At 40.8% G+C, this 20,639-nt stretch overlaps 1 pseudogene; it reads right to left on the bottom strand.

Moving 5' to 3' along the window:
- Positions 1 to 267: 267 nt before the first annotated feature.
- Positions 268 to 20,639, bottom strand: part of LOC124593949 — a 91,980-nt pseudogene continuing 71,608 nt past the window's right edge.

Here is a 20,639-nt window from a genome sequence, read left to right as displayed (position 1 = left end):
AAAAAATGTATTTTCTATAGAACGTGTACACACAAGAGCCTTTCAGTGTATACCCCGATGAATACAGACACGACGGCAATGCTTTGCCTGTGAAAGTCCTGTAAATGACATTTCTGTCTTATGAAAGTTACTCAGGAGCAGTCATGGAAAAAGTTTGTCCTGAAGACTGAAAACAATTATATGAAAATAAATACATTAATAATAAAAAGCTTTGAGGTAAAAGGTGATGCTGCCAGCGGTGTTCTTGGCTAGATCCATTTTCAATTTTTATTGTAGTTCAACAATTCGATTTCTTTGTTTTTGTTCGAATGTTGGTAACTCTGCTGTATAATCACTTGTAGCCCACAAAAACAAATCTCACGTGTGTTCTGTACATTCTGCAATGAAGCTCCCAAATGGACGAACATCTCCATCGTTTGCTAGTTCTAAATATTCATTGTATTTCTGCCTGTCTTGATTTGGAATAATAACAGGTGGACAGCCAGCCTGCATTAGAATTGCATTCATTAACAACATAAATGTCCTCCCATTACCAGCAGAAAAAGGATGGATGTGAACAAGTTTGTAATGTGCTAATGCGGTAAAACGGATAGGATGCATATTAGCAGCTTGTTCTGAATTCAACCACTGTGCAAATTCTTCCATCAAAACTTGAATTTCATGCGGTTCTGGAGGTACGTGGCCACCAGCATATACTTGCGTCCGACAGAATGTCCCTGCTTCAACGGGATCCACAAAACCCATTACTGTGTGATGAATTTCCAATATATCGTTTACAGTTACTGTTCCAAGCCTATTAACAAGTGTGGCATTCATATATTTTAACGCAGCATCAAGTCCCCGAATTTAATTGTGTTCCATAATACTCTTTCCACCGATGGCCATTCTTGCTTCCACAATGGATCGAATTTATGGCAATGTCATTGTGTTCCCTTCAATGGCAACAGTGTGATATACATGCTGGAAATATGCTTCCTTTTAGCGCGGCGAAAAGTTGAATTAGAATCTGGAATTGTCGACAGTCGATCACGTTTTTCATCAATTCTTGCTAAAGTAAGTCGATCCATTTCTTCAACAATTCGAGCTGTTCGTTGTCTATTAACCAGTGCTCCTGGGTGGCTAGGTGATACAGTTAGTGCTCTGAAGTACAACTGATCAACCATTACATCATTTTGAGATTGTTCTAAAAATTCACCATAATGGTTTAAAATATCAGTATGCTTTGGAGTAAGAGCAACGGCACTATTTCTCACCTCTAAGGCAGGGTGTAAAGAACAGACAGCTTCTGAATCCAATCTTACTGCTTTGCATTTACTCTTAACGTCTTCAGATACATTAGATACTCTAAGAACTAATCCCAGAATTGTGCCATCAAAACGTGAATGAGGGCGTCGTCTGGAAAAGGCAAAAACGTTTTTTGCGGGGATTTAAATCCATGTTGACTGCAATGTTCTTTAAAGTATTCTGACAGCAAAGCAAAAAGCAACGTAAAAGCAAATTCTGACATGAATATGAAATACATGCAAAATTTATTCATGTCAGCGGAAAACAAACAAGATGACTCCTTAAAAAGAGATTTGTAAACTGTAACGCGCTGAATATAGGAATTCATTTTGCACTCTAAGCACTGAGAGCATTTGCTGAACGACAGTATATTAAAACATTGCAGTATTATCACTTGAAAACAGTTGGGACTGTTGGTCATGTGGCAGGCATCCCTCGTTTCTTTTCATAGCGAGCAACAGCTGTCAAAATCGATGCGAAATTACTCATCCTGCCACAACAACAACCACCTCTGGTACGTCGTGCTCTAAGAATATGCGGTGCAATGTTACCACTCAGTTAAGCAGGCGGGCAACGATAAAAATATTGTTCACACTATTCATCTACGCCCAGTATAGGGATCGACAGCAACTAACAAAAATAGAACACCATGGTTACTGTCTGCAAAACAATGCAGACCACAATTACTGGATCAAACATTTCTGAATACAAGATTTTGTGGAGCTCGTGGTATAATTCGATATGGCACGTGATGCCCACTCAAAATTATATTCATAATCCAAATCATTGACGTAGGATATGGCAATGAACACGACCCTTCTTACATAATCAATCTATAACAGAATGTTAGATCACATAAAAATAAACGTCACACCAAAGAAAATAAATACAGGAAATTATACAAGTAAATGATGTGGTGCTCGATGTCTACATACTAGAATGTCCATATCGTACAAGCTCAGTCACCATTATGGTGTGCGCTAAGACATCAGCACAACATTATTTGCTTTTTATATAAATGGTATTTTATGTCATACATGCTGATATTCCTTGCTATCTTTTACTGTGATATGCTGCAACATCACTCTGTGGCTTGCAATTTTTTTTGACTGGTTTGATGCGGCCCGCCACGAATTCCTTTCCTGTGCTAACCTCTTCATCTCAGAGTAGCACTTGCAACCTACGTCCTCAGTTATTTGCTTGACGTATTCCAATCTCTGTCTTCCTCTACAGTTTTTGCCCTCTACAGCTCTCTCTAGTACCATGGAAGTCATTCCCTCATGTCTTAGCAGATGTCCTATCATCCTGTCCCTTCTCCTTATGTGTTTTTCACATATTCCTTTCCTCTTCGATTCTGTGTAGAACCTCCTCATTCCTTACCTTATCAGTCCACCTAATTTTTAACATTCGTCTACAGCACCATATCTGAAATGCTTCGATTCTCTTCTGTTCCGGTTTTCCCACAGTCCATGTTTCACTACCATACAATGCTGTACTCCAGACGTACATCCTCAGAAATTTCTTCCTCAAATTAAGGCCGGTATTTGATATTAGTAGACTTCTCTTGGCCAGAAATGCCTTTTTTTGCCATAGCGAGTCTGCTTTTGATGTCCTCCTTGCTCCGTCCGTCATTGGTTATTTTACTGCCTAGGTAGCAGAATTCCTTAACTTCATTGACTTCGTGACCATCTATCCTGATGTTAAGTTTCTCGCTGTTCTCATTTCTACTTCTTCTCATTACATTCGTCTTTCTCCGATTTATTCTCAAACCATACTGTGTACTCATTAGACTGTTCATTCCATTCAGCAAATCATTTAATTCTTCTTCACTTTCACTCAGGATAGCAACGTCATCAGCGAATCGTATCATTGATATCCTTTCATCTTGTATTTTAATTCCACTCCTGAACCTTTCTTTTATTTCCATCATTGCTTCCTCGATGTACAGATTGAACAGTAGGGGCGAAAGGCTACAGCCTTGTCTTACACCCTTCTTAACACGAGCACTTCGTTCTTGATCGTCCACTCTTATTATTCCCTCTTGGTTGTTGTACATATTGTATATGACCCGTCTCTCCCTATAACTTACCTCTACTTTTTTCAGAATCTCGAACAGCTTGCACCATTTTATATTGTCGAACGCTTTTTCCAGGTCGACAAATCCTATGAAAGTGTCTTGATTTTACTTTAGCCTTGCTTCCATTATTAGCCGTAACGTCAGAATTGCCTCTCTCGTCCCTTTGCTTTTCCTGAAGCCAAACTGATCTTCACCTAGCGCATTCTCAATTTTCTTTTCCATTCTTCTGTATATTATTCTTGTAAGCAGCTTAGATGCATGAGCTGTTAAGCTGATTGTGCGATAATTCTCGCACTTGTCAGCTCTTGCCGTCTTCGGAATTGTGTGGATGATGCTTTTCCGAAAGTCAGATGGTATATCGCCAGACTCATATATTCTACACACCAACGTGAATAGTCGTTTTGTTGCCACTTCCCCCAATGATTTTAGAAATTCTGATGAAATGTTATCTATCCCTTCTGCCTTATTTGACCGTAAGTCCTCCAAAGCTCTTTTAAATTCCTATTCTAATACTGTATCCCCTATCTCTTCTAAATCGACCCCTGTTTCTTCTTCTATCACATCAGACAAATCTTCACCCTCATAGAGGCTTTCAATGTATTCTTTCCACCTATCTGCTCTCTCCTCTGCATTTAACAGTGGAATTCCCGTTGCACTCTTAATGTTCCCACCGTTGCTTTTAATGTCACCAAAGGTTGTTTTGACTCTCCTGTATGCTGAGTCTGTCCTTCCGACAATCATACCTTTTTCGATGTCTTCACATTTTTCCTGCAGCCATTTCGTCTTAGCTCCCCTGCACTTCCTATTCATTTCATTCCTCAGCGACTTGTATTTCTGTATTCCTGATTTTCCCGGAACATGTTTGTACTTCCTCCTTTCATCAATCAACTGAAGCACTTCTTCTGTTACCCATGGTTTCTTCGCAGCTGCCTTCTTTGTACCTATGTTTTCCTTCCCAACTTCTGTGATGGCCCTTTTTAGAGATGTCCATTCCTCCTCAACTGTACTGCCTACTGCGCTATTCCTTATTGCTGTATCTATAGCGTTAGAGAACTTCAAACGTATCTCGTCATTCCTTAGTACTTCCGTATCCCACTTCTTTGCGTATTGATTCTTCCTGACTAATGTCTTGAACTTCAGCCTACTCTTCATCACTACTATATTGTGATCTGAGTCTATATCTGCTCCTGGGTACGCCTTACAATCCAGTATCTGATTTCGGAGTCTTTGTCTGACCATGATGTAATCTAAATGAAATCTTCCCGTATCTCCCGGCCTTCTCCAAGTATACCTCCTCCTTTTGTGATTCTTGAACAAGGTATTCGCTATTACTAGCTGAAACTTGTTACAGAACTCAGTTAGTCTTTCTCCTCTTTCATTCCTTGTCCCAAGCCCATATTCTCCTGTAACCTTTTCTTCTACTCCTTCCCCTACAACTGCATTCCAGTCGCCCATGACTATTAGATTTTCGCCCCCCTTTACATACTGCATTACCCTTTCAATATCCTAATACACTTTCTCTATCTGTTCATCTTCAGCTTGCGACGTCGGCATGTATACCTGAACTATCGTTGTCGGTGTTGGTCTGCTGTCGATTCTGATTAGAACAACCCGGTCACTGAACTGTTCACAGTAACACACCCTCTGCCCTACCTTCCTATTCATAACGAACCCTACACCTGTTATACCATTTTCTGCTGCTGTTGATATTACCCGATACTCATCTGACCAGAAATCCTTGTCTTCCTTCCACTTTATATGTTACAAGGTACATACCAATGCTGCAGTAATATGTACGGTGTTTGAATGAGGTCGTATATGTATTAGCCACCTCGACTTGGAATGTTTGTTTATTAAACTTCCAGATCTGATGATCACAGCACAGCTCTGTCGAAGCAGGTGATCAAGAGAGAGATTTACAAGTGAACTTAGGGAACATGTTTTTTTAAGAACAATGTGAAATAATAATAATGGCTTCTTATCCAAGGGTTACATCAGAAAAAGGAGTGCTCGGACAGAAAAGTCTTGGTGCGTCCCCTTCGGAGAGGAAACGTGTGGTTGTGGTTCGCGGAAGATCATACACGTTACTGGAGGCACAGGCCCCAGAAATTTTCATTGTTACTAGCAGATCATGTGACCATCGCTCAGCTCCGCATTCACATAACATTTCGACAGATGCTGTTAGTGATGCTACCCACTCAGTCGGCGACTTGACGCTTGCCCGGTAGGACTGGGTGCGGGCTGTGCCCCACGCCGTGAGACATCCCTCCCATCCTCAGAGTACTGCTGCCGCCAGACCAAGCCTCTACACGCTGCTCGAGCCTCGTTGAAATAGACAGCGGCAGCTGCCAGCCACTTGGGCTAGCCTATGGGGACGTCGATTAATTACATGAGCTCAAAATGGAGAGTGGGGGAATGTCTCAAAATCTCACCAATTCTCAGTTTCATGGGATGTCTACGTCATACTCCGCAGGCTAGCTATTGGTGCGTGGCGGAGGGTACTTTCGGTACCACTATCTGATCCCTCCAACCCCGTTCCACTCGCAAATAGTGCGCGGGAAGAATGATTGTCGCCAATCGTCTGTATTGGCTCTAATTTCTCGAATTTTCTCCTCGTTGTCAACATGCGAGATGTATGTGGCGAGAAGTAATACGTTGTGTGACTCCTCCTGAAAAGTGCTGTCCCGAAATTTCAATAGTAAATCTCTCCGTGATGCACAACGCCCCTCTTGTAACGTCTGCCAGTGTAGTTCCTTCAGCTGCTCAGTACTCTCGCCAGCTAAACGATCCCGTGACGAAACGCGCCGCTCTTCATTGGACCTATCTCCTCTATCAGTCCTATTGGGGCAATGAAAATATAAAGTTAATTACAAACAAATTTAATGATTTAAAAATTAAATGGTAAAACTCACTTTAGGCGGAGGTGGAATCCCACCACATATCACCGAATATCACCAGTGGGAAAGGGGAGTCCATAACAAAATAAAATAGCATGTAATTAATGGACGTCCGCTAATTTAGCTCCACTATCATCCAGACTGCTGGCCCTACCGCTCGCCAGGGACGCGCTGCTGTGCGAGGTTAACCGCTCCGTTCCGTTGACCAGCCGCATCTGCAGTTGTGCCGGCCATCTTGGAGTGAGACATCAGCACATTGCTTGTGACAAAGAAAGTATTAACTACATTAACTTGATAACAGTGCATAAAGACATCAAGAATAAAAGCTATTACAAACATGTTAAATGATCCCCCAATTATTGATATAACAGGAGGTTACAAATTTACTCATCACATCAGAGACTCCATGTCGAACCCAATGTGAATAATTATTTGTAACTTTTAACCTTACGTACGCTTGCCCATGTCACGGCGCAGAGGGTGTAAAAGGAGAAACTTTGGGCATAGTTCTTAGACACATAACTCAGAGATTGCAGCTTTAGTTGGTTGTACGTCGTTAGAACCGGCCCCTCCAGGTACTGACACTTAATAATTCTGCTATAAAGTCATGGATATACCTTTATGCCCACATACTAACATGTTTGCACAAACCGAACTTATTTAGACCTACCGATACAGAAACCTCACGCTAACCGGCTTGCTTAAGGTACAAAAGGAAACCCAATTAGACTCCTGCAGGTGGCATCCTCATCACCTCCCAAGTCTGCTCGTAGCTCTAGACAAACAATTTTGTAACTGCACTAACTTGATAATAATACATAAAAAATCATGATCAAAAGTTTTACAATCTCATCACGTCATTTCCTGCTACAGATCTCGTAGCACGTCACGCACATCTAACAACAACCAGCGTTATACCAAATACATGGATCACATTCGACTGTGCTAATTGTTAATAACCCTTCAGTGGGGAAACGGTTACAAATACTTTATTTTGGGAACAAGCACGAAAAGTTAATAACGTTTTGACACACCTTCATTATACACCTTACCGTCCACCTACTTCTTTTTATTCTTATTCAATTATTGCATCATCAGTCGAATGAAATTTTGGAACATTAGTTATACCTTCTATTGACTCTACCTTTCCGTTCCTTGGAAATAGTACCAGACTTACATCCATCCTCTTTCCTCAGCAAGGTGGTCATCACATAACTATTTCAGAACAAAAGAAAAGAGCATATTACGTTAGTCAGATAGCTATATACCGCTCACTTGCGCTTCGTGTATGATTGCTGGATGCAACACGTGTCGATATGGTCTGTTCTGACACCTTGCTGGGAGTCCCCCATTACTCATCTCGCTTCTTACTGGTATCACTACAATAAAATTAAAAATGAAAAAGACATCGTGGTCCATTACATTGTGTCCTCATGTGTTGTCGACGTTGGCCGATAAATCCTTACAGTGGTCCCAAGGGCTCACTTAGCGGAGACAAAACTTCATCAAGCTCCTCTCCAACTCAACACATAAATTCTGCTACGCTGTGGACATCACGAGACAAAATCAAAGCAGCCACAATTCCGACGAGCCAACGAAGTCTATAATCTGGCCTTCAGCGGATAACAAACGCTCAGCTCTTACTCACTTTACCTAACGTATGCACAGGCTCGTCGCCTCCTCCAATGAATCCTTAATAATGCAATGAGAATCACATATAAAACAGTCCGCATCTTGTGCGCTTGTTAAGTATCTCAACTCAACTGTTTAATTAACACTGCATGAAAAAGACGACACCATCAACATACGTCTTATATCACTGGAGAATCGATCTCCGGGAAGACACTCCTCCCACACTTTTGGCAGACAACTCAAGCTGAAAACGACCATACACGACACTCATAATTCATCATTCTAGATGACCCACAGAATATACAGAATTTCTACCACATGGAACATCCAGACTTTACCAATAACTACGAACTTACTGTCAGGACGTTTCCCATACAGCAATAAATTTGACCAAAGTGACGTAATTAAGCTACAAAACCACACTTCCCATGCTAGTTGTCTCATTTGCTACACTTTTATTCAATGAACGGTTTAATATAGCTGATGTGATGTATACCACATGATGCCCATGACTTCAGCGATTCCACATCTGGCTCCTTATCGTGCACGACTCTCTGTACGCAGAGAGCTTCAAAATAGAGATAAAAAAACCTTGTTGCGCAATATGTTTTGCACAATATGAAACTTAAGAAGTACCTTCTCAGCAATTTCATAGCTTGGAACTTTTGCTTTCTTATCCACTCGTTGCTTTCCTTTATAGCCGGGCTCTGGATGGATATGAGAATTACTTCCTTGTGTCAAGAATGCTGATTGGATGGGAATTTTATCAAACCCGAGCTCTATCCTCTTACTCATTATTTTCTGGAAGTGGAGTAGGAAGGCATCCCACAACAAATAACGTTTGCCACAGGACAGAAGGCAAAAGGTATCCAGGTCATGCATAATTTTTTTTGCAGGGTTTTGAACTAGGAGGTTAGGGGTGGGTGGGAGGAAACTGGGAATCGAAATGAAACATTTTCATACTTTTTTATCATTGTCTTCTGCGTCAACAGGCGAAACTGCGCGCCGTTATATGAGATCAGTTTGTCAACTCACCCCACCTGTTGCAGAAATCCGTTCTGGAACATATTCGATGCCTTCTTCGCCGTACCCCTATGCTTCGGAAATAAGGTTAAGAATTTTGAAGTCAGCTCCGTGTGGAGTAGAACGTAACGGAAACCGATCCTCGACCTCGGTAACGGGCTAGGAGATCGATGCCCTCCTAGCTGACACATTCTCTTTAGCGGAATTGGAAACCGGGGCCTGATGCGAAGTCTCGGTTTCTTTTGTCTTCTGGCATAGTTTGCATTTCTAAAATACTTTCTGGGTAGTGCAGTCCATGTGATTAAAGTAACATGTGGATTGCAAGTTCGAAAATACTTACAAGGTGCGGAATGGACATGGACCAAATGAGCACACTAAATTAATCAACGAAATATTTCGGTACGTTTAGTAACCAGATTGAGTCTTCTACCATTTTCTGACGAAACAGAACTTCATCATGCAAGAGATGAAACAGTCTAACTACTGGCTGTTCACAGTTCCGTACTTTTAATTCACGAAGGGCCGGTTGCTTTTCCTGTTGTCTTGCTATGCCATCCAGTGATGCTGAAATATAGTTTTGGAAAGCTAGCCGTTTCATATAGAGCAGGCTTTAGCGCTTTTCCTCTAATTCTTCTTCTATCGTTTCATACAATCCAAGAGAAGAGCGAGACAACACGTCTGCTAAGATGTTAACTGAGCCCCTTGCATGCTAGGCTGTGAATATGAATTTTTGCAGTTTGCAACACTTTTCGCATAGTATCAATCCGATCAGTCGCAGAGCAACAAAACTCGTAAGAAATGCTATCAATAAGTGCGGTTCGTATTTTTTCACTATGTGTTAAAGATTTACACTCATAATTGACATAATAAATTTCCATATGTTTTTCAAGCTCCTGACACTTGCTCACTAATGTAATAGGAGAATTAATCTTTTCAAAAATTAGCGACGTTTGTTGATAATCCAACATTTTCACCATGACTGAAACTACATAATAAGAAAATACTAATAAACAGCAAAGCAGTCCAAAGTGCAATGATTGTCAATATAGTCTGTTACAAACCATAACTCATCAATAACCATCAAGGTTACCAAAACATGGAAGCAACATTGAAACTCAAGAAACATATAACTTATGAAATTTTATATTACAAAGGCGACTTACTTATTTGAAATTTATATTTCAATAGAATGCGCAGGTGACGGAGGATTCAGAAGAACTCTCAGTTTCCGTCAAACTTGCCGGATTCAAGATTATTCGAAACGAGTAAAAATCTATTACGTCGTAAAAAACATACTCAAAACATAAACGATTCATTTCAATGTCAAAAACAAAACTCTGTAATTTTGTATTTTCCAAATAATTAAACAGGACCAGAAAATCTTCATTGATAAGAAACATATAATAAAAATATAATTAGTCAAATTAATGTACTGTTTAGCAAACGAAATTGTACAGTCATATTCCTATAATTGAGCACCAATATTTAAATATTTAATTTATGTAAAAGACCCTTTAATATCTGTCCTGATTTTAACACCAATATGGGTATTGCTAAACACCTATGTATGAAATTAACATTGTAAGAGATCGTCTGATACTGGAAGTTTCAGGAGGACCTCAATTTTTCTGAGGCAGAACAACTTGTAAATGTGTATGTGCTAGAGGCTGGACATACATGAAAGCTACTCTGTAATTTTAAGTATTGTAGAACACTGGTGGAAATGATGCACTGTACACACCTGTCAGTCTGACTCCTCACAAAAACTGTAGTACTTTATGGACAGTAAAGCCAAGTGCTCTTCTCCCACACAAAAAGAAACGGAACCTCTGGAAACCCCACGTGATGGTAAGTGCTTTATACCCGGTAACTGAGTAGTTCTTTTCACATTTAGACAGAAAACAGGTTCCAAATGCAATTGATTTTCTCCCCATCTCTCCTTCCTCTTCAAATTCTTGATACATGATTATGCCCAGTCCACTTCGGGCTACCAGTAATCATTCAGAAGTCCCATGATAAATCGTAGCGTGCAAGGATGGAAACCCCCACAAGTGCTCTCATCAAAGCATCTTCATCCCTCACATGTTGCATTGTACTAGTGTCGACAACGTTTGCATATTAATAGATCTTCTTTAGAAATTCATGAGCCCGAGATAGCCATATAAGTGCTTTCCTGTTCGTGGTGTTTGGTACAGTCCTGTCGCCACTATTTTCAGTGGGTGGGCCGGCCGCTGTGGCCTAGCGGTTCTGGGCGCTTCAGTCCGGAACCGAGCTGCTGCTACAGTCGCTGGTTCGAATCCTGCCTCGGGCATGTATGTTTGTGATGTCCTTAGGTTAGTTAAGTTTAAGTAGTTCTAAGTCTAGGGTACTGATGATCTCAGATATTAAGTCCCATAGCGCTTAGAGCCATTTGAACCATTTCAATAGGTAAGGTGAAAATGCAAACCAAGTAATTAGGCGTCCCAAAAATAGGATTCAGTCATACCAAAATCAGAGTTTTTAAGAATACAGGGTAGTTTTCCGGCTCAATATTATGTAAATATCACTACCTATTTCTTTCAGGCACTGTTTATATTGTATGTGTTTTACAGACTTTTTGTTGATATCAGGTAGCGCAGCACAGTTTCTAAACAAATCAGAGGTATTTTGAATGTTTCTGAATCTGCTTAGAGTTATTAAAAAATTACAAAGAAATTGAAGCAATTTTACGGAGATCAAATTGTTACCAGATATGCATGACGTGATGGCTGGGGTTCTAGACCTATTATGTATATTACAAGGATAAAAAATATCAGATCTTACATTTTAATTTTTATAATTTTTTTCCTAATAAAAATGTTATTTTTTCTATAATTTAGTTGATTCTGCAATAAAGCTTAGGTCTACTACGTAAATATTGACTATTGCAAGTTACAGAAAAAAATTAGAGCAATGCTTTATAAACTTTAGGAAATATTTGTATCTGAATTCTGAAAAATACAACTTGCGAGAAATTGCGAATCAAGATATGAGTCCAATTAAACTGTGTCTCAGAACATTACTGGAGCACAGTCTTCATCCTTCAGCACTTCTTCATCTTCAAGCTTCCTCTTGGCATTCCTTTTAGTATTAATTTCTTCTCTGGCAAGTTGAAGAGCGTATCTCTCAGCTTAATGCACCCGTTGTCTGTCACACACAAGCAATTGATCGTTCATATTAGAGCCACATTGTATGCCTAAATTTCTCAGGACTTCTAACCTTCCTATCACTACATCACTGAAACATATCACTGCATCTATTACACCAACGTTTAATGTATTCGTGGGTATTCTTCCCCATATGTAATGGTTGAAACTTTAATTTGTATTCTGAGTGCCCCCATGGAGACATTTACTAAGCAAAACAGGGTCACATAGGTCTCTAAAAATTGGTTTTATTTCATTCATAACAGGCTCGGGAAGAGAATGCTTACGATGGTATATTTGACCACTTTCTTTAGCTTTTTGGTAACCACACCAAGAATCTGCTCCTTTAGGGCAAAGTGCGTGAACAGGGTGGTCACCTGTGGACAACTTATGAAAGTAGGTGGCCCATACAGCTTCTCTCACTGCCGTAACATCATTCAGAGGAGCAGATCGTCTAATGACCAGTCCATAATAACTCTGAAGAAGGTCTATTTCAGTTTCTGTCAATCTGCCTCGCCAGATGAGATTTTCCGTCAGACAGCAATTTTCCTTTCACTTCACTTCGTATCTTCCTCAACCTAGCACCCATCCTCTTTTGCAAATGTCCACAATACTCCAGTTTTGTTATCAAGGTATCACCATAAACATTCAACTCATTAATTTTATTGAAAGCTGTAGAGCCCCATCTCCTAGGTACTTCGCATGTCTAACGTTATAAATGGGCACCGACCTCTGGAACACCCACTCACCACAGAGACCACGCAGGCGCCCAGAACCGCCACTCAAACAGCTGACACACAAGCCAGTCCTCACCAGACGCCCACACACCAGCGGCCGTCAACACAACCAACAACTCACAGGCCGACACGTCCAACATATCCCAACATTCCGAATAATAATGGACACAATATTCCCCGGACTCACGACCACCGAAAGAGTCTTGAAGATTAAGGGGTGTGTCGCACAACTCTTCACGCAGTTCATGTCGGGCTCGGTGAACTGGACTAGCATCCAAGCCACTATCACGCCACTATTTACACCAATACATGAATAATACCCAACACCAGCCTCAAAACGGAGACACCAACACAAACTCACAGATCCTGTTTTGGAATGCCAACGGGATCGCAAACAAAAGAGCCGAAATGGTTGCGTTCATGGAGCGAAAGGGTATCCGAATCGCCTTAGTGGACAAAACCTGCTTACAACTCCCGAACAGCTAATCATTACAGACTACTGCTTTTATCGTACCGACCGATCGGATGGCAGGAGGTGAGGCCTTTCGCAAAGGTCCCAAGTTCCAATCTCGGTCCAGTACACAGTTTTAATCTGCCAGGAAGTTTCAAATTAGCGCACACTACGCTGCAGAGTGAAAATCTCATTCCGGTACATTGAGGAGTGAACCGTGATTTTACTTTCAAAACGTTTTCTTAAGAATTTACTTTATTTACTAGCGATTCATCAAGAACATTAACACATTTAATCAGACTATGTGAGCGTGGAAGTTGTTGCCAGTGGGTGGGTAACTGATGAAACAAATTAAATTTATTTCAAAAACTGAAATTTTATTCCTAAAAGCCCTTTTTTTAGAAACAGATTTAAAATTATAATGAGAAAGCACCCTTAAAATATCAGGTTACAATTTACTCAGAGGCAGAATAAGTTTTTTTTTTCAGTATGAGCTTTCGGGCTGAGAACCTTGCCGCTACTTTTTAACACGGCCATAGTCACGACCGCTCACAACAATCTCTGAAAGACTACACTGGTGCCAATCTGCAACACACCAAATTACTTTAAACTAAAAATTTTAACAACTCACACAAACACATAAACTATGCACCACGTAGGAGGGATGGAAATGGTACAAAGCACTCACATTAAAATTATTTGCCACTGAAAGTGCAACTGGTTTTTAAAAGAATTCTTACGGTGGAAGGGTGGCAACTTTCTATACTAAAATGACCATTTAAATAAAAACCCATGAAATGCAGTCTTACATACAATGTACAAACATGCTCTACATTACACATACACCGCCTCTCAAGATGATAGGCAAGATAAAAACATATTTCAGGAATTCGGCCTTTACACCTCAAGCAATAAATTCGTTAACACCGAATCCGACAAACATGACAGAGGCAGCTATTAACGTATGGCAGAGAGGCAGACAGGCAAACAAATGCGGACGAGAGACAGAGGAGCAAGGTGGGGACGAGAGACTGACCAAGAACACAAGTAGAATTTAAAAAGTAAATGAAACAACATATCACGAATCACTTAACTTTTAATAAACGGCGATGTCTGGTGAAGACCTGGCGCAGCACCCCCAAAACGCTCTCCCGAACCGTCCGCTGCCAGCTGCTTCAACAGACGCACGAAGGCGCGCCGATCTCCCGTTTCACGGCGTCGCAGCTCGCGCCGGCCAGGCCGATGTCGTGGGTTGACTCCTGTTGCTCTCGTGTCGGCCGGGAAGCCGCTACTCCTCGCTATACGGCGCGGGCCACTGGACTGACGTGGCGACCTCACATGCGCCGACGCTCAAGACGGACAAGTCATATTGTGTCCCAGTGCGCGACCGACCAACCGATCGATCCAACCGCCAATCCCCATTACCTGAACAAACTAGAGCAGACTGGCGAGCTAGCACATACTAGCACTCCGGACGACAGACAGACGCTGACTGCCCACACTGACCTGGCTGACCAACTGACCAGACTCGCCCCGACTGCACCGACTCAGACTGACAGACTGACCGATTAGGGAGCTCATAGCGCCCCTTAAATGCACGTGAACAGGCAACTTTTCCCCTTTCCCACCAGATGGAGACACCAAAGCTGCGATTGCCACAGCGGCGCCACCGCCAGAAACGGAAGGCGACTCCTTTACACTACTACAGCAAATTTTACCACGGCTCAAGGAGTTCTCCAGATTTCCTGGCTTCTCAGCGTCTGGTACTATAACGGTGTTTATGGAAATCGGGTCGAGCACTAAAATGATTGTACCATCTCACTTCTCCGTCAATCACAAAGGTTATTGTACAAAGAAGCAGCTGGTACAATGACACCTTGATGCAGCACTACTCGAATTTTGACACAAACTTTCCCTTTATAAGTCAGCGAAATGGGATATGGGCACTCAAAAAATTTCGTGCGCTCCCTCACAGCGAATTTATACTATTTCTCCATGTCTATCATACCATCGTCATGAATTGCGACCAGTTTCTCCTGATTTTTCCTTCTTATTTCACCTTCCGTTGAGGCCTGCCCATCTGATAGGTGTTCATCTCTTTTTTCATAATGTTTACGTGGTTCCACTTTCAGTTCTTCTCATTCGATAAACAGTTTTCAACAGTTTGTAGGAAGTTGTTCCTGAGGCACTATTTCCTCAAAAAGAATGTTGGTTCAAATGGCTCTGAGCACTATGCGACTTAACTGCTGAGGTCATCAGTCGCCTAGAACTTAGAACTAATTAAACCTAACTAACCTAAGGACATCACACACATCCATGCCCGAGGCAGGATTCGAACCTGCGACCGTAGCAGTCCCGCGGTTCCGGACTGCGCGCCTAGAACCACTAGACCACCGCGGCCGGCAAAAAGAATGTGTATTGGGACAAGTTTCCATAACACAAACTGTCTGCATCGTAAGTCCATAACTGGATCCAAGATCGGCGTTGCCTCCAGTTTTGATGCAACTAAAAGGTTCCAGTCCAGTCTGTTTTCCTGCCACAAAAACACAAGACAAACGTGTTGTTACAAATTCATGCCCACTCCTGCCAGTGCTTCACGAATTTTGGTCTCATGAAGGTTTAATGTCAGCCAATTACAGTCCTGCAAACTTTGAGGAAAACCAGATTGTGATATTGCTGAGAGCTGACTCTCACTGTCTAATATAGATTCCGGTCGTACACTTCCTACTATTACAGACATGATTGAATGAAAATTTTGCGTTATCATGTTCTCCTTTTCCTTAAATCTTCATACTAAATGACGTTAAGTGCGCTTCATCCATGGTTGGCATGGATTCCTCATCGATTCGCCATATTTCTGTGATGAGGGGCCAGCAACTGAGTTTGATTATGCTTCAGATTAGTCTCTTCCAGCCTGAACATATGGTTGTTGTTAGAGTGATACTGGTTCCAGCGCCATCTGTTCGGCTGGCACAGCCAATAATATCCCCTAGCGATAGTTTGAAAACGATTGTTTCTGCACTCATTATGAGATTGATGCAGTCCTGAAAAATTGCACGCTGGTTCGTATTGTCGATAACAACTGTAATCTCCTCTCTGCACGAATTCTGTCTATTGCAGGAAGTTCTTGAAAACTTCATTTTCTTCACCACATTGTCCAACAAAAATCTGTTTATAATTTGGAGGGCTTTCCTGATAACATAACCGAATAAAGCCTATATCGACTGGAGGGCACGTCCAGGTTCTGATTCTGTTGTAGCATAGATCATAAAAACTTCGCTGGGCTGAGTTCCAGATCCCTCGAAATTTTGACCTATGATAATCTCCACTTTCACTCTTTCTTGTACATTCCTCGACCAGTAGTTTCCGAGGAACGCATCCCAAAAATCCTTTATGATATCCACTGCAGTGTGATTGGAAACATTTACCCTCGTGTTTCTTATCACACAAGACTGCAGACAAACACTAACCGGTGCATTGACGACCAGGAAGGTGGAAAACACCGATCGTGGTGTTCGAACCAAGCCTTGGGATGCAAACTGTTTCCAATGTCCTTGAAGGGCTAACACTTTTGTACTGACAAGTAATGTTTTTTTAGTCAAATTGATGCAATTCAGATGTCATTGCTTGTACGGCTGTGCCCATGAATTGGCCACTATCAATCGTGACTGGAGGAACCTGATTTGTCATCTCTAGACTCCTGCACATTGTTTCTGATTTCAAATATGATGCTTCTGCTTAGTGTGAGCAATTATTAGTGCCTGTGGCATCACCACAACAAACTGACACTTCTCCTACCTTGGTCTCGAAACCACCATATGCCTCATCCAAACACTGTGCTTTCTTTCACAGTTGTTTGTCTAAATTTTCTTGTTGTTCTTTGAATGTGACAAGTGATTGACCTTCCAGTGCTTCTCATACTGGTACCAGACAAATTACTTCCAATACTTCATGCATAGTTCTTACCTGTTCCCTTATAATGATATGAATGACAAAGTAAAGATGTTCTATATGATCTATATCTTTCCAATTTCTGCTGACATTCATTGAATTTTATTCTCAAGTGTAGTTTCCAGTATTTCTATCTACTCGTACTTAATGTGACTTTCATGTGCATCTTGCCAACATTCCGTGTTTTTAATCTCTTGTTTGATCATCGGAATCTGCTGTAAAGTCTTAACCATTTTATTGACCTCAGTTGATAAGTACGACAGATCTGTGTGAATTTTTTTATCTCCCCCTCTTGTTTCCTTGGCCTAAATTCCTGCTTCATCCATTCTTCTCTTTAGCTGCTGAACTAACTTCTTAAGTAAATCAAGGATTCCAGTCTGTACATGATTTTGTTCTGCGGGTTCAGGTGAGGTTGGTATGAACGAAATTAAGTGAGCATTTCGTAAGGCTATAATGAACATTTCTGCAATGTTGCCCTCCTCGTAGTTCCTAACAGTTACTATCGCATCTATTAGATAAGGAATTACCACATTCTTACCTTCGTCAGCATTCCCCCTTCCTCCAGCTAATTCTAAACTGTTTACTGATTTTATTTAAATCACTCTGTTGCTTGGAAATTCCAGTTCGATGGGTAACTGCACCTGCACTCTGGCAACTGGCATCTCCTCTCTAACATGATCTGTTCTACTATGTTTTATCTAACCAATTATTTCGCTCAAGAGCCTTCTCCAATCCAGACTGACTTCATTCATCCATTGAACTGTGGATAACTGAAAGAAGAAGATTCTTGCCTCAGACAATATATTCTCACATGTCTACGTAACACAATATATATCAAGATACAATATACATAAAAATGATTCCCACCAAAAATTTTGCAACGTATGAACGCCGTACAGAGCACCAAAACAAACTGGCGCAACAAACCTGAATAACGAAAGGAAAAACATGGAATTAAATAAAGTACACAGTCCGCTAAAAATAGCTCCCCTCTTCGAAACGAAAGCCTTAATTCACAATCCAAAACCTCTCCATAATATTTTGAACAAAACCACGTAAGACTTTCGCCCAGATTCGGTTGTTCACTCATTCTCTAACAAATTCGAGACCAACTCCTCTTTAATTTGCGTATGGAGTGCTAAAGCAACCGCATAACCAAAATTATCACACATTCATCAAGACGACTGAATAAAAAGCACACAAAGTAAAATCGTAAGCTTGGCAAATTTAATACGGTAGTGCAAGAACTTGTCAAATGCGATCAGATGTAACTTGATGGTTGAATTGTAACAGAGTCCATCAGATCAATGCGTGATTGGATTTTACTGACTAAAGACCAACGTATTTATCGCAAGTTGAAACTTTTCTTACTAAGTTAGAAAAATACTTACTTGAAAGAAACTATATCTGTACCACTGCCAGTTTAGGCGTCAGAAAGTTACCTATTGGCAAGATCCTAGACAGGGTGGCCAATTTAATGCACGATGTGACTTTGTTATGGCTAAATACAAACAGCGTCATTGATTTGTATATAATGATCCGATTTGATACGCAGATATATTTAGTAAACTCATACATATTTAGTAAACTGCGCGGAGGAAATGGAAAGAAGAGTCCTGAGAAGTGAATCTGCCAGAAGCCAGGTGTGATGTGAACGCAACTACTAGCTCAACAGGTGCTCCTAGGTTACGCAAATTAGATTTAATGCCATTTCTATCACTCTGGATCACGTAAAAAGGCATATTAACCCCATGAGGTAAGTAATCTACTTGACAAACCAACTGCCGTGCATACTGGAACCACGTAAAATAGCTTTCTCATGTTAACAGGGGTTTCAGTCTATTGCGTACAGTTATAGCATCTTGCACAGGATTATGTATGTTACTTTATAAGTTACCGAATCAAAGAGTTTGATGTAGTAATCATAAGATTTATACATGAAACAACAATTTATATAGCTGTGATCTGAGCAAATGCATGTAGGAGGGTTTTTCGTATGCTTTGATCTTAAATTGGTGGACAGGTTAGCAAAGCCAGCTGAAAATTTGGTTATTATGACCCCATTGAGTCTGTAACTATTATTGCAACTGAAAGAGTTTATTTTAGGTGGAACGAGACTGAGAAAGATTTGCTTGACGAATTTTGTAAGGCACCTGTAGAAAGTAGAGTAAATGACTCTATTATAGCAATAAAAATTTTGGGTGCAGTACTGCACTGTCTTCTGGGCAATGACAGTCAAGCAAATGCGTTGTCCCAAGCTTTCTTTGAGTATATTCCTAACAAGAAGAAGTCAACTGTAACGATACGATCTGCTTTAAGAAACTGAAAAAATATCCAGGCTAGTAAAGCACAATGCTTTGATACCAATAGAAATGAGTGATGTAAATATCCATCATCCTTGTTTAAATAAGTTGGATTTAAGTGTGGCTATGTTACTTGGAAATCATTTCTTATCAAAGAATCAAGAAAATTTGATTTAAATGAGAGCCAAGTAATATGAGGGGTATATAATAAGCACTACAACACATTTTGTTTTATCGACCAATTTCTGTTGAAAAAATGCAGAATTTGTTGTGGAAGATCGAGCAATATTCCTGCGTCTGCCTCTATAGTTTCATGAAGTTCTGGTAGGTGGTGGCACTATATGCAGTCTTCAAAATGGCGTCTGTAACAGAGGTATGTTCCAAGCATGGAAATGTCATTGAATTTCTTTTGCCGGAAAACCAGAGCATCACACATATTCAGAAGCGCTTGCAGAATGTCTGCGTTCACCTGGCAGTGATCAAAAGTATGGTGAATCACTGTGCGAGACATCTGTCATCACAGCAACGAGGTCACTGAAACCTGTCTGGTCTCCCGTGTGCCGGCTGCCCCACAAAACTGTGACTCTTACTGTCTTGGAATATGTAGACACTTTCATTTGTTGTCAGTGACAGATCACAGTCAAACTGCTCATCTGGTCGTCTCTGGTGGTAGTGCTGACAGACTTGTCCAACAGTTTCATTTCCTCCTTCAAGGTGCAACGCTCAACTCTGAAATCAAACTGTTGGACTAGTCTGTTAGCAAGGTTAAGGAGCACCGTTTGGTGGCACAAAGAGTGCGGAATAATGTGACATATTGGAATCCTGAATAAAACCAACTAGCTTTCATTAAAAAAAGAAAAAAGTTGCATTACCTCTTGAACGCACCTCATGTGTAGTTAGCCAAACTTTGAAATAAATACTGTGTCTTTAGTTGAAAAGCATGTTGTTAATGATAATGAAATATGTAACTATCATTTAGTATAATAAAGCCTGCATGGAGTGGGCAGGTGGGTGATAATTGCTGGAAGACACTGAGTTCATGCATATACAGCAAGGACTGTCTAAATAAATTATAATTAACTGCCGCATGGCAGATCATCACCTGAGAATGGTCCGATCG

The sequence above is a fragment of the Schistocerca americana genome, chromosome 2 (assembly GCF_021461395.2).
Source record: "Schistocerca americana isolate TAMUIC-IGC-003095 chromosome 2, iqSchAmer2.1, whole genome shotgun sequence".
In the NCBI taxonomy this organism is placed as follows: domain Eukaryota; kingdom Metazoa; phylum Arthropoda; class Insecta; order Orthoptera; family Acrididae; genus Schistocerca; species Schistocerca americana.
Note: the sequence above shows the minus strand (reverse complement) of the source record. Positions and strands in the feature narration are given on the sequence as shown.